The following is a 17,133-nucleotide window of genomic DNA, read 5'->3' as shown; positions in this document are numbered from 1 at the left end:
TTAATTATAAATATTTACATTCTAAATAATAATTCAAGAAAATAAAAGAGATATATATAAATATTAGTTATTTATTATTGTAAGAGTTTGTTAGTAAGTAATATAAAGATTCAAAAATAAAGATTTCGAGTAGTATATTTATTAATCAATTGAAATAATATTTTAATATAGATACATAAATAAATCTATATACATATTTCTGTATAATTTTTTGAGAATTTTATTTGTACAAAAGAATTCGTTTTTCGCCCAAAAAAGGTCGTCAACTCTATTTATTATAACAGCTCTCACTGAGTTTCTGCATCTATCCCTTTTTTATTCTCGCTTTCTTAATGATTATTTTCTTTCCGAAATTATTAGCGAGTATCTTATAAATATTTTTAAATTTTTTTATCTATTATATTTAATATCTCCTTGGTTTTTAAATTCAAGTCCCAACATTTCAACCGCTACATGAAGTTTATTTGAACTTTTATTTAAAAAAATTATAAGTTTTGAGGTTTAATTTCCATGACTATGAGATAAGAGAGAACAAAATTATGAAATATTATCGTCAGAGTACACATGATAGAGTAACACAAAAGTACTGGGTTACCATTGAATTTTTAAAGTTTTTTACTAGTCTTCATTTCTATATGAGATATACATTCTTATTTTATCATTTAGAATGAGAATAAACAATAAAAGAAATTCATATGAGAATGGATGAATATTACTATTGGATCCACCAGTATCAGTATCAATATCAGAGCCATAATCAATATTATTATCTTTTTCTATTTAAGTTAAATTAATTAGCTCCTAATTGGTTCTAATAAATATTTTGAATAACCGATCTAAAACGTGAGAAAGCTAAGTATATTTAGTTATAAATATTTACACTCTAAATAATAATTCAAGACAATAAAAAAATATGAATATAAATTATTCATTATTTTAAGAGTTTTCTCAAAAAATAATTTTTGAACATCTTTATAAATACTTTTGAATTTTTTTATCTATTATATTTAATATTTTTCTGATTTTTAAATCCCAATTTTCAATAATTCAACCACTATTTGAAGTTTATATGAACTTTTATTTATAAAAATATAAATTTTGAGATTTGATTTTCAATGTAATCTTATGGTTAGAGTGCATATGATAGAGTAACACAAACATTGTATTATCTTTGGTGTCCTTTAAATTTTTTATTAGGGCTTTATTTTTACATGATATATACATTCTTAATTTATCATTTAAAATGGAAATAAATTATAAAACAAATTTATATAAACGTGAGTAAATATTACTGTTGAAACTATCCGTAAAAAAGCTACACTTGAGATACATGATATATACATTCTTAATTTATCATTTAAAATGGAAATAAATTATAAAACAAATTTATATAAACGTGAGTAAATATTACTGTTGAAACTATCCGTAAAAAAGCTACACTTGAGATACATGATATATACATTCTTAATTTATCATTTAAAATGGAAATAAATTATAAAACAAATTTATATAAACGTTAGTAAATATTACTGTTGAAACTATCCGTAAAAAAGCTACACTTGAGATACTATCAGTATCAGAGCCATAATCAAGATTATTTTTTTTCGTTTAAGTTAAATTAATTAGTTCTTAATTGATTCTAATAAATTTTTTGAATAAGCTATCTAAAATTTGAGAAAACTAAGCATACTTAATTATAATTATTTACACTCTAAATAATAATTCAAGACAATAAAAAAATATATGAATATAAATTATTCATTAAATTTGAGAAAACTAATTATACTTAGTTATAAATATTTACACTCTAAATAATAATTCAAGACAATAAAAAATATGAATATAAATTATTTATTATTTTAAGAGTTCTCTCAAAAATTAATTTTTGAGTAATTTTATAAAATATTTTTGAATTTTTTTATCTATTATATTTAATATTTTTTATTTTTAAATTTCAAATTTCAATAATTTTGAAGTATAAAAATATAATTTTAAGATTTGATTTTCAATAGGATTTTAACGTTAATTCACATGATAAAGTAACACAAACATTGTACTACCTTTGATACCCTTTAAATTTTTTATTAGGTTTTTATTTTTATATGATATATACATTCTTAATTTATTATTTAGAATGAGAGTAGATAATAGAAAAAATTTATATAGATACGAATAAATATTACTATTGAAACTAAGTGTGAGAAGCCACACTTGGTATTATTATATTTTTTTAATTCAAAAAAAGTTAATTAATTAGCTCTTAATTGATTCTGGTAAAGGTCTCAGATATATAAATATTTATAAACTAAATAATAATTCAAGAAAATAAAAGAGATATATATGAATATTACTTATTCATTATTGTAAGAGTTTGTTAGTAAGTGATATAAAGATCCAAAAATAAAGATTTTGAGTAGTGTATTTATTAATCAATTGAAATAATATTTCATTATAAATACATAAATAAATCTATATACATATTTTTGTATTATTTTTTGAGAAATTTATTTGTACAGAAGAATTCTTTTCCTCACCCAAAAGAAAAAGTCGTCAACTCTATTTATTATAACAGCTCTCTCACTAAGTCTCTGCATCTATTCCTTTTTTATTCTTGCTTTTTTAATGATTATTTTCTTTTCGAAATTATTCGCAATTATCTTTATAAATATTTTTGAATTTTTTATTTATTATTTAATATCTTCCTGATTTTTAAATTCAAGTCCCAACATTTCAATCGCTACATAAAATTTATCAGAACTTTTATTTAAAAATTTATAAGTTTTGAGGTTTAATTTTCATGATTATGAGATAAGAGAGAACAAAATTATGAAATATTATCGTCAGAGTACACATGATAGAGTGATGCAAAAATATTGGGTTACCATTGGATTTTTAAAGTTTTTTACTAGGTCTTCATTTCTATATGAGGTATACATTCTTATTTTATTATTTAGAATGAGAATAAACAATAAAAGAAATTCATATGAGAATGGATGAATATTACTATTGGATCATCAGTATCAGTATCAGAACCATAATCAAGATTATTATATTTTTTTATTTAAGTTAAATTAATTAGCTCCTAATTTGTTCTAATAAATATTTTGGATAACTGATCTAAAACGTGAAAAAGCTGAGTATACTTAGTTATAAATATTTAAACTCTAAATAATAATTCAAGACAAAAAAATATATGAATATAAATTATTCATGATTTTAAGAGTTTTTTCAAAAAATAATTTTTGAGCATCTTTATAAATACTTTTGAATTTTTTTTATCTATTATATTTAATATTTTTTTGACTTTTAAATCATAATTTTCAATAATTCAACCACTATTTAAAGTTTATCTGAACTTTTATTTATAAAAATATGAATTTGAGATTTGATTTTCAATAGAATTTTATCGGTAGAGTGCACATGACAGAATAACGCAAATATTGTACTACCTTTAGTGCCTTTTAAATTTTTTATTAGATCTTTATTTTTATACAATATATAAACTCTTAATTTATCATTTAAAATGAGAATAGATAATAGAAGAAATTTATATAAATGTGAGTAAATATTACTGTTAAAACTATCTGTAAAAAAGCCACATTTGAGATTATGATATATTTTTTTAATTTAAAAAAAATTAATTAATTATCTCTTAATTGATTCTGATAAATTTTAACTTTCAGATAACGACCTAAAATCCAAGATAACTTAGTATACTCCATTATAAATATTTACACTCCAAATAATAATTTAAGAAAATAATAGAGAGATATATGGATCTTAGTTATTCATTGTTGTAATAGTTCTGTCAGTAAATGATATAAAAATTTAAAAATAAAAATTTTGAGTAGTATATTTATTAATCAATTGAAATAGTATTTCAGTACAAATACATAAAAAAGTTTATATACATATTTTTATATAGCCTTTTGAAAATTTCATTTATATAAAAGAATTCTTTTCCTAGCATGAAAGAAAAGATCGTCAACTCTATTTATTAGAACAACTTCCATTAAATCTCTCTACCTATCCCTTTTTTATCCTCGCTTTGTTAATGATTATTTTCTTTCCTAAATCATTCGTGAGTATTTTTGTAAATACTTTTGAATTTTTTTAATTTATTATATTTAATATCTTTCTGATTTTTAAATTCAAGTCCCAACATTCTAACTCTTACATAAATTTTTTAATGATTACTTGATTTTAAAAATTTACACTTGAAACAATAATTCAGGATAATAAAAAAGATATATATAGATATAAAATTATTTATTATTTAAAGAGTTCTGTCCGTAAATAATTTTTGAATATTTTAAAATTTTTAATCTATTATATTTAATATTTTTTTAAAATTTCAAGTTCCAACCGTCTAATTACTCTTTGAAGTTATCTGAATTCTTATTTGCATAACAATATAAATTTTGAAGTTTGATTTCCTTGACTAAAGATAAAAGAGAATAAAATTATGAAATCTTATAATTAGAATACACATAATAGAATAACACAAAAAATATTATACTACTTTTAAAATTTTTAAAATTTTTTATTAGATCTTTATTTTTATATGACATATACACTCTTAATTTATCACTTAAAATAAAAATAAACAATAAAAAAATTCAATATAAAAATTGATGAATATTACTATTGAAAGCATCAGTATGTAGAAAAATTTCAATCAAAATTATTATATTTCTTTTTATTTAAAGGAAGTTAATTAGCTCTTAGTTGGTTCTAATAATTTGTTTGGATAACCACTTATAACTCAAGAAAACTAAATATACTTAGTTTTAAAAATTTACATTCCAAATAATAATTATTCAAGAAAACAAAGAAGATATATATGAATTTAAAATTATGCATTATTTTTAAGAGTTTTATCAATAAATAATTTATGAGTATTTTTATATATATTTTTAATTTTTGAATTTATTATATTTAATATTTTTATTTTTAAATTTCAAGTTCCAAGTTTCAACAATACAACTACTTTGTGAAGTTTATCTAAACTTTTACTTTTTAAAAATTATAAATTTTAAGATTTAATTTTCTTGACCAGAAGATAAAAGAAAAAAAATCATCAAATCTTATCGCTACTAGAGTGAGCACATGATAGAGTAATATAAAAATATTGTATTATTTTTGTGCTCTTTAAAATTTTCATTAAGTCTTTACTTTTATATGACATACACACTCAGTTTATTATTTAGAATGAGAATAGACAATAAAAAAAATTCATATAAGCGTGGGTGAATATTACTATTAGAATCATTCAAAAAAAATTCACAATTAAGATTACTATGTTTTTTTAATTAAAAAAAGTTAATTAATTAACTCTTAATTAGTTCTAATAAATTTGTTCGACCTAAAACTCAAGAATACTAAGTACAGCCAATTATAAATATTTACACTTTAAGTAATAATACAAAAAAAAATAAAATAGACACAAATTTTAGTTATTTGTTATGATAAGAATTTTGTCGGTAAATTATCAGTGTGTATTTTTATAAATATTTTTAAATTTTTTAATCTATTATATTTAACATCTTTTCGTTAAATAAAGTTTAAGAGTTTAAGAGTAGTTTTAAATGGGACTGCTCCTCTATTTAAGCAGTTCTTTATTTTGTTTGTTTTATTTTTTTTTGTTTAATTTATTTCAGTCACTAAAAAAAAATTATCTTAACTTTTATTTGAAAAAAATATAAGTTTTGAAGTTTGATTTTCATGGCTAAAAAATAAAAGAGAATAAAATCATGAATCTTATGATTAAAGTACACGTTATAAAATAATACAAAAATATTGTACTACGTTTGGAACTTTTAAAATTTTTTATTAGATCTTTATTTTTATATGATATATATACTCTTAATTTATTATTTAAAATGAAAATAGACAATAAAAAAATTCATACAATAATGAATGAATATTATTATTGGGACTTTTTGTATCAGCGTATGTAGAGAAGCCACAAATCCATGATCAAGATTATTATGTTTTTTTATTTAAAAGAAATCAATGAACTGTAATAATTTTTTTGAATAACCGACTTATAACTCAAAAAATTAAGTATAGTTAGTTCTAGATATTTGCGCTCCAAATAATAATTCAAAAAACGAAAGAAGATATATATGAATCTAAAATTATTTATTATTTTGAGGTTCTATAAGTGAATGATTTGTGAATATCTTTATAAATATTTTTAAATTTTTTAATTTGTTATATTTAATATTTTTTATTTTTAAATTTCAAGTTCTAACCATCCAACTACTTTGTGAAGTTTATCTGAACCTTTGTTTTTAAAAAATATAAATGTTGAAATTTCATTTTCATGATTAAAAAATAAAAAAAGAACAAAATCATAAAATTTTAGTTAGAATATACATGATAGAGTAACGTAAAAATATGTACAATCTTTGTATTTTTTAATGTTTTTTACAAGGTCTTTATTTTTATATGACACATAAATTCTTAATTTATCATTTAAAATCAGAGTAGACAATAGAAGAAATTCATATGAACGTAGGTTGAAATTATTAGTGAAAAAGCCACAATTAAGATTATTATATTTTTTATTAGGTCTTTATTTTTATATGATATATATACTCTTAATTTATTATTTAAAATAGAAATAGACAATAAAAAAATACATACAATAATGAATGAATATTATTATTGGGACTTTTTGTATCAGCGTATGTAGAGAAGCCACAAATTCACGATCAAGATTATTATGTTTTTTTATTTAAAAGAAATCAATGAACTGTAATAATTTTTTTGAATAACCAACTTATAACTCAACAAATTAAGTATAGTTAGTTCTAGATATTTGCGCTCCAAATAATAATTCAAAAAACCAAAGAAGATATATATGAATCTAAAATTATTCATTATTTTGAACTTCTATAAGTGAATGATTTGTGAATATCTTTATAAATATTTTTAAATTTTTTAATTTGTTATATTTAATATTTTTTTATTTTTAAATTTCAAGTTCCAACCATCCAACTACTTTGTGAAGTTTATCTGAACCTTTGTTTTTAAAAAATATAAATGTTGAGATTTCATTTTCATGATTAAAAAATAAAAAAAGAACAAAATCATAAAATTTTATTGTTAGAATATACATGATATAGAGTAACGTAAAAATATGTACTATCTTTGTGTTCTTTAATGTTTTTTACAAGGTCTTTATTTTTATATGACACATAAACTCTTAATTTATCATTTAAAATCAGAGTTTTAATTATCAGTGAAAAAGCCACAATCAAGATTATTATATTTTTTATTAGGTCTTTATTTTTATATGATATATATACTCTTAATTTATTATTTAAAATGGAAATAGACAATAAAAAAAATTCATACAATAATGAATGAATATTACTATTGGACTTTTTGTATCAGCGTATGTAGAGAAGTCACAAATCCACGATCAAGATTATTATATTTTTTTATTTAAAAGAAATCAATAAACTGTAATAATTTTTTTGAATAACCGACTTATAACTCAAAAAATTAAGTATAGTTAGTTCTAGATATTTGCGCTCCAAATAATAATTCAAAAAACCAAAGAAGATATATATGAATCTAAAATTATTCATTATTTTGAGGTTCTATGAGTGAATGATTTGTGAATATCTTTATAAATATTTTTAAATTTTTTAATTTGTTATATTTAATATTTTTTATTTTTAATTCAAGTTCCAACCATCCAACTACTTTGTGAAGTTTATCTGAACCTTTGTTTTTAAAAAATATAAATGTTGAGATTTCATTTTCATGATTAAAAAATAAAAAAAGAACAAAATCATAAAATTTTATTGTTAGAATATATATGATAGAGTAACGTAAAAATATGTACTATCTTTTTATTCTTTAATATTTTTTACAAGGTCTTTATTTTTATATGACACATAAACTCTTAATTTATCATTTAAAATTAGAGTAGACAATAGAAGAAATCCATATGAGCGTAAGTTGAAATTATCAGTGAAAAAAACCACAATCAAGATTATTATATTTTTTAGTTTAAGGAAAGTTAATTAATTAGCACTTAATTGGTTCTAATAATCTTTTTCAATATTCCACCTAAAATTAAAAAAAAAACTAAGTATACTCAATTATAAATATTTACACTCCAAATAATAATTTTAAAAAAATAAAAGATATATATTAATCTTAGTTATTTATTATTGTAAGAGTTCTATCCCCAAGTGATTAGTGATATTTTTATAAATATTTTTGAATTTATTTATTTATTATATTTAACATCTTTTTTATTTTTAAATTCAAGTTTCGACAGTCTAACAGCTATATGAAGTTTATCTAAACTTTTATTTATAAAAGATATAAGTTTTAAGGTTTGATTTCTATGACTAAGAGATACAAAAAAATCATAAAATTTTATCGTTAGACTTAATTAGAGTACACATGATAGAATAACAAAAAAATATTATGCTATCTTCGTGGCCTTTAAATTTTTTTTATTAAATTTTTATTTCTATATGATATATACATTCTTAATTTATTATTTAAAATAAGAGTAAACAATAAAAGAAAAGAAAAGTATAGGGTACCAACATATTATCTGTCAATTTCTGCCAACTCTTATTTATATTTGTGTTTTATAAAAGTGTGTTCGTAGATGTGTCTAATAATTAATATATTTTAAATATATATCTAAAGAGACACATCCAGAAAATATATCTATAAAGACACTTCTATTAAACACAATTATAAAAAGATATTTTTATTAGACACATCCACAAACACACTTCCATAAAACACAATTATAAATAAGAGTTGGCAGAAGTTAGCTGTTGATAACATAGCTGAATCGAGAAAAAAAATTCATATGAGCATAGATGAATATTACTCGTGAAATTATCTCTGTCACCCTATGTGGAGAAGCCACATATTACTCAGTTATAAATATTTTCACTCTAAATAATAATTTAAGAAAATAAATGATATATATAGATTTTAATTATTTATTATTGTAAGAATTCTATTGATAAATCATCTGTAAGTATCTTTATAAATACTTTTGAATCTTTTATTTTATTATAGTTAACATCTTTCTAATTTTTTAAATTCCAAATTTCAACCGTTTAACTATTAGTTGAAGTTTATTTGAACTTTTATTTATAGAAAACATAAATTTTGAGGTTAGATTCGTGCCATGACTAGGTACTCAACACTAACCTAATAATTTATATTCTCGAAAGACAAGATAAAAGAGAACAAAATCATAAAATTGTACATATGATAGAGTAATACAAAAATAGTATGTTATTTTTGTGGCCTTTAAATTTTTTTACTAAAAGTTTTAATTTTTAGTTGACATATACATTCTTAGTTTATCATTTAAAGTGGAAGTAAATAAAAAAAAATTCATTTAAAATGGAGAAGTTAGTGTTCAAGGGATTAAATTGGAAAAAAAAATTTACTATGTCACTCAAATAAAATAATTATTAAATTTAGATAATAATTGAGTTAGTTGAATTTGTCATCTCAATACTTTTTATTATCAGATCAGTATTTTTTATTTTATGTGATGTCATGCTTTTACGTTTGAATACTTGGTCAAATTTTAAAATTTGTTAGATTATTTGTCTTTTGTGTTTTTTAGGATTCTTTTCGCATCAAAATTTTTCAAGTATCATATTAATAGTTCACTCTTTAAGTAAAAATTTTGCTTATGTTTGTTAGACAAATTCATATTCATCATTTCCATATATAAATTCATAATATATATATAGTTTTCAAAATTATTTTGTACACAACAAATTAGTCTTATATTAATCACAATATATTTGTATATAAATATATATATATATATTATTTAATTTATTTTTAATATATATTTTATTTGAATAATTAATTTAATAATTGATTTTTTTGTGTATTGTAAGATGATTGATTTTTTTACTTTATTTTCATGTGATAAACTGATGTTTTTATACAAGGGAAGAGAGAGAGGTAGGTAGAATTGGACTACAAAATAAAAATTGGCGACACAATAGTGCTTCAAACTGTTTTCTGTCACCTTTTCATTAAGGGAAAGTATAAGGAGCCAATAAAATATTTATACAATGTGTACAATGGAGGTTTATGGAGTATTAGAGATATAATTATTAGTGTTATATTTTTCTATCAGCTGAATCTTTTGAGATGAGTGGTATCATGACATGGTATTAAAGCGCTAGATTTGAAAAGTCAAGAGTTTGATCCTTGGTGAACCCAAAAATTAAACTAATTTTTCGAGAAGATGTTTATTATCCCTTGTACTTGGATGGTTATTCTAAATAGTATAGGGGATGTTCATTTCATAACTTAATAGCCATTGTACACATTGTACAAATAGTCCATTGTCTCCCTAGCAGGATCCAATCATTAATATAGACAAACCAAAGTTGTTCATAGACATACATAGTCTTAAACATGAAACAGCAAGCATAACTTCGTTACATGAATATTAATCATTAAAGTTATATGTGAAACTATATAACTTAGATATTGTTGGGAAAAAGATCCATGGAAGGTAATAAATTAAAGCACCAAACATGGGGCAACATGTTACAATATATAATATATTATTCAAATTTATAAGGCCCCCTCATACATTTGTCTCCATGTCCATAGTTCATTACCTGAAGCTGGGGGGGTTCATTCAAGCAAAAAATATAGACATTACACATTGCATAAGCTTATACGGAAAATAAAGGTAAATAATGAATACTATCTTTTTGACCATACCACCATTTTTATGAACACTCTTCTGATGAGTCTTCTCTTATTTGTTAAAGGTTTTAATTTTACATTCTCTTTTGGCTTGGATGCCCTCATTTAGTAACCTCCGGTATGGATATCCCCCCAAGCATAATTATTTCAATTCCACTCAGTAAAATAAGTGGTGATGATTATTCTTGAATCTTGACCCACTAATCAAATATCATGTTAAATTTCGATTTACACTGTATCTACTATTAGCTGAGATATATGGACTCATTTCCACCTTAATTAGGTTTGTTGAATATTAAATGAGTAGAAGAAGACACATTAATAATTATAAATATTTTTAATGCGCTCCTTACATAAGAGCTTTTTTTTTTTTTTTACATAAACTTGTTTTGTTTGTCTTTTGTTTAATTTTTTTTTTATTTTTTAGGGTAGATAAGAATCGAATTATAAGATTTTTTGTTAAAGAAATTTTGTTATCATGTTATAAATTATTTTTTATAAAAACTTAAATTAATAAAAAAAGACACATAAATTATTACATCTCTAATAAGGTTATATCCAATTTAATAATAATGAGGGTTTAAATTAACACAATATCATCATATTATTTAGATAGAATAACTACTCGTATAATTCTATTTGATTAATTTTGAAGAGGGGGGAGGGGGGTTTCTTGAGATAGCTCATCAAAATTTCTATAACCAAAATATTTATAATTTAATTCTTGTTATTTTAATTTCATTCTTCCAAATAAAAATAATTTTAGTGCAAGATACATGCAATAAATATGTTTATTATATATCAACACTTCAAGTTAAAAAAAAAAAGAAAAAAAAAGAAAAAATAAACTCTACATGAAGACTAAGAATAAATGTCCTCGTCTTGGAAAAATAATTTGTCGACACTTTTATTCATCCAAACTGAGGATAGTGTGCACACATTGACCGATAATTTTCTTTTCTGTGGTATTTTTGTATTTTTTTTCTTATAATATTTATGAAGCACAAAGGATGTACATACACACTATGTTTTCTACTATTTTTGATCAAATTTTATAATTTACTGAACTTAAAGGTATGGAAAGCATCACAAGAAAAAGGACAAAGGTTGCGGCTACAAGCTATGTCCTCTAGAATTTGCATGGCTAATTGTGGATATGGGCAAATATTATAATGTGTTGCCAATTAAAGGCAGGAAGTATAAGCATTGTGCAATTATAAGGGTAGTTAGGTTGTTGCAGAAAGAGGGTAAAAGAAGATCCAACATAGTTTCACGCCAGTCGCCGAATATCACGCCTGCTTTGGATTTTGAACAACGTTGAGGCGGTTATTAGATATCACGCCTACTTTGAACTTTAAATAACGTCGAGGCGGTTATTAGATAAATTTATCACGATTGAACGATTTAAGATGTGAAAAGATAAACTTAGAATTACATTTATTTATGATAGATATCACGTATTCTTTGAATTTTGAACGATTTAAAATGTGAAAACGACTATTAGATAGACTTAGAATTACAATACAATATTAAATTTAACTTTAATATTATTAAGATGAAATTTTGTCCATTTTTAGATAAAATTTTATATTTGATGTCAATCTTTTTATGTTAGAAAATAAAGAATAGTATTAAGTGATAGAAAGATCAAGAACATTTACAAAAATTATATATATTACAGATATATATAATTTTTTCACTCACATTTTATTTATTACAGATATGAGGTATATTTTACACTTTGAACGACTTTAAAACCTGAAGGTACTCATTAAATAGACTTAGTTAGAATTACAATACAATATTAAATTCAACTTTGATGTTAAGATGAAATTTAGTCCATTTTTTAGTTAAAATTTTATATTTAATGTCAATTTTTTTATTTCATAAGATAGAAAGTATATTAAATAATAGAAGGATCAGGAAAATCTACAAAAATTACATATATTATAGATATCTGTTTGAATTTTTTCATTTACATTTATTTATTACAGATATCAGATATGTTTTGGACTTTGAATGACGTTAAAACGTAGAAGCGACTATTAGATAAACTTAAAATTACAATATAATATTAAATTTCACTTTGATATTAAGATAAAATTTATTCTATTTTTTAGTTAAAATTTTATATTTGATGTCAATCTTTTTATTTTAGAACATAAAGAGTAATATTAAATAATAGAAAAATCAAGAAAATCTACAAAAATTACATATATTATTGATATCTCTGAATCTTATTTATTTACATTTTATTTGTTATAAATATCACACATATTTTTAATTTTGAATGACTTTAAAATATGGAGACTGCTATTAGATAAACTTAGAATTATAATATAATATTAAATTCAACCTTGATATTAAGAAAAAATTGGTCTATTTTTTAGTTAGATATTTGATGTCAATCTTTTCATTTTGAAAAATAGAAAGTGGTATTAAATGATAGAAGGTTGAAGAATATCTATAAAAAACATATTACAAATAGAGTTTTTTCCACTCATATTTTATTTGATATAATTAATAAAGGTTAATTTTACCGGAGAATTTGCAACTAAACCTTTATTTTTTACGTGACATTTTTTATATGTACTAAATTTGTGCAATATGTTGAGGGTGTGGAAATATCCTTGATAGGTTATAGCTGTTTAAAAAAATTTAACTTCTACACGTAAATCTTATGAAAATATTTAAATTTTATATTCAAATTTAAATATATATATAAATTAAAAAATAATTTTAAATGTTAAAATTTAAATATTAAAAAATATTTAAATTTTAAAAACATAAAGCTTTAAATTAAAGGATAAACAATATATAATTTTTTTCTTCTATTTTATTCAATTAATTGATATTACTTGAAAAAATTGTAACCTTTTTTATGTTATATTAAATTAATTAAACTTTATTTTATAGTTGATATTTATTAATCAATACTACAAATTCATCATGCTAATATGCTATACATATATTTTAGTAGTTAGAACATATGTATAGCATGATGTATTTGTTATGTTTATTGATAAATATTAACTATAAATTTTTTTAGCACAAATTTAATAACAAAATCAAAATAAATCTTAAAAAGAGACGATTATATTATAACTTACACAGTATTTATAACAATATAACTTTTTATAACTCTTATAAACTTAAGAATTATTTCTTGATACATTTTAATGTTACTATTTTTGTTGTGAATAATTAACAATGAATATAATTAATTTTTACTGTTATAATTTAATTACTGATTTATATGTAATTATTTATTTGTTTGTTGTATATGTATTTATTTGTGTGTTATAATCTTTGTTAAATTTATTTTTTATTATTATAGCATGTTATATATACTTATATAACTAAATATATTAATACTAATATATTAATATTAAATATAATATTAACAATTAGATATATATATATATATATATATATATATATATATATATATATTTAAAAAAATCCTTTCTCGCTAAAAGCTATATGCTTTTTTGAATTTTTAAAAAATAGAAAAAACTCTTCTCGCTGGCGAATTGCGTTTGGAGTAATTAAAAACACTAAAAAAATTTCTTACGGGCCGGGTGAACCCATCAGCCTAAAATTTAACACTAATACAAGAAGTAAAACAAGATTTCTAACAAGCAAAACTATGCTGAAATTATCACATACAAAAAATTGTTGGTGCCACATTTTGAGAAACACCAAGCTCCTCAGCCAACAATTTTTGCACCCAAAGGACCTCAGCTTCTGCATCTAAACTTAGTAGAGGAACAGCTCACTGTTGTATGTTTCCTACTGCTCTAAAATATTGGTAGGGCTGCACACCGATCGGATCGGATATAGCCTAAAATTCTATTCGATCCGCATTGTACTCATCGGATCGGATCGGATACGATATTCGCAATTTTTTAAACTGGATCCAATCGGATCTCGGGTATATCCGCATAATTTAAAAAAAAACTATTTTAAGATTCTGTTTGACTGTTTTTACAAAAAAATATCCAGAAAATTCATTTTTTATCTGTTTAAGCCTATTACTCCTAAAATATTATTAATAACAAAATAATAACACAAGATTTAAGTTTAATTATTCTAAGTTGAAGTACAACATAAACAATTAAAAACAAAATATCATAAAATTCATAAAATAACACACTAAAATTCATATCACATTAGGGTTTACTTTCTTAAACTATGCTATTTATATGTGATGTGCGGATATACAGATTTGCGGATCAAATCTGCGGATATCATTGCTGAATCCGCAATCCGATCCGACCATAGTGCAGATCTAATCCGATCCGATAACTCTGCAGATCGGATAATATCCGCAAAATTTAGATCGAATGCAGATAATTACCACGGATATGCAGATATTATCTGATTCATGTGCAACTCTAAATATTGGATTGCCACCTAAAAAAACACAATATTCAGATCCTCCAAGTTTTAAGGTAAAAAGCATTTGAGGTGGTAATGGTTTTGCTCCATTCATCCTTGTAAGAGTTAAAAGATCTAGAATATAATTGAATTGTGGAATGTGTAAGTCACCATTGCAAAACAAATTAAACTCAAGTCCAAGAAAGTAATTTATAAAATATTAACAAATAACTCTCAAACTATTCACATAAATTTATTAGAGACAAATAAAAAATATACTATATTTAAAATATTATATAAAAAAGAATAAAAAAGTATTTAAAAAATATATAATATTCATAGAGATGTAAAAAAGAATCAAAATAATTATTAAAAAAATATAATATAGAATATTATAATTATTGATAAATCTCATTATAATTAAACATTAAATATTAACAAATTTAATTATTTAAAATAAATAATATTTTTTAAAAATAACATTAATATGTATTGGTACAAGAACTGTCATGTTAGTATATTTAGCTCTAAAATTTATGTTCATGCGCGATAAAAGAAAATACTATATATATAACATTCACAGAAATATAAGAAAAAATTGTAAAAAATTTTAAAAAATATATAAAATAAAATATTAAAATTATTAATCTATAAAAATATAAAAAAATAATGATAATTATTAATAAAAAATAAAAATAATATTAAAATTGTTAATAAATTTAATATAATTAATCATTAAATATTAATTTGTGTATAATTGCTTACGCAATTCCTTACTGAAAATTGGATGAAAAGAAAGAGGTAACTGGCATTAAATGCTTCGGTGTCATAATGTAACATATTATATTGCGTCAATTTTATGGTATTTATGAGTTTTTGTCTAAATTTTGTTTAATTTATTTTTGTAGTAAATTTTGATTTTTTTAAATTATTTATTTTTATATATTTTAAATTAAATAATAATTTTTAACTTTTTTTAATAAATAGACACTATTTTTTAAACACCATAACATTTACCATTATAGTATTAGAATTACAGATTATTGATGATTGATTCTTTAAAATATAAATAAAAAACATAATAATAATTAATAAAAAATATAAAATAAAATATTAGAATTATTGACAAATTTTAATCTAAATAATTTAATGTTAATTTATATATAATTGATTATATAATATTTTTTAAAAAATAATTAAAAAAAAACGTATGCAAACTGATGTGCGGCACGTTAGCGTGTTTGGGCTAGAACTTGATTTTTTTTTTTCAGTTTTACAAAATATCCTCAAGAGACTCGTTGTATAGGCTTATCCAATTAATTATAGGTTGTACACCGCAGAGATTAATAATAATAATAATAATAATAAGTTTATGTATAATTGTATGCTGCAAAATTAGGTCCATAATTATCGCTTTTTTTTTAACCATTTAACTATGCATGCATCGTTTGTTCCCTTATTATACGTATCATTAATTAGTTAATAATTTCAGTTACATCTATTATATATTATTAAAATCAAATTTTTTAATTAATAATATAACTAATGTGACATATTTTTAAAAATATATTTTATTTTTAATTTAATTATTTAAATACATTAATTAATTAATTTATTTGATCAAATTAAGTATAATTAATTCATTATATTAATTATTTAATTTTATTGAAATAAATAAATTGATTTTATTTTAATTTGCATTAATATTTTTGTTTTATATATTTTTATTGATAGTTTTTAAAACTGCTATAATTAATTATTTATTTTATTTGACTATATTAACTATGAGTCTATAACTAATAAATTATATTAATCATATTTCTTCGATCTTAAAATTTTTATTTTTAAATTTTAGATTTCTAGTCATTTTTTTTTCTAAAATTAAGATAGCATTTAAAGAGAGTGATATAAAGTTTAATGTGAGATCAAAGAAATAGTAGAAGAGTTTTTTTAATTGAAGTTATAAATGGCTACCGTAATAAACAATAAACTAAAAAAGAGAAATACATT

The sequence above is a fragment of the Arachis hypogaea genome, chromosome 1 (genome assembly GCF_003086295.3).
Source record: "Arachis hypogaea cultivar Tifrunner chromosome 1, arahy.Tifrunner.gnm2.J5K5, whole genome shotgun sequence".
In the NCBI taxonomy this organism is placed as follows: domain Eukaryota; kingdom Viridiplantae; phylum Streptophyta; class Magnoliopsida; order Fabales; family Fabaceae; genus Arachis; species Arachis hypogaea.
The sequence above is the reverse complement of the archived record's forward strand: the minus strand, read 5'-3'. Positions refer to the sequence as shown.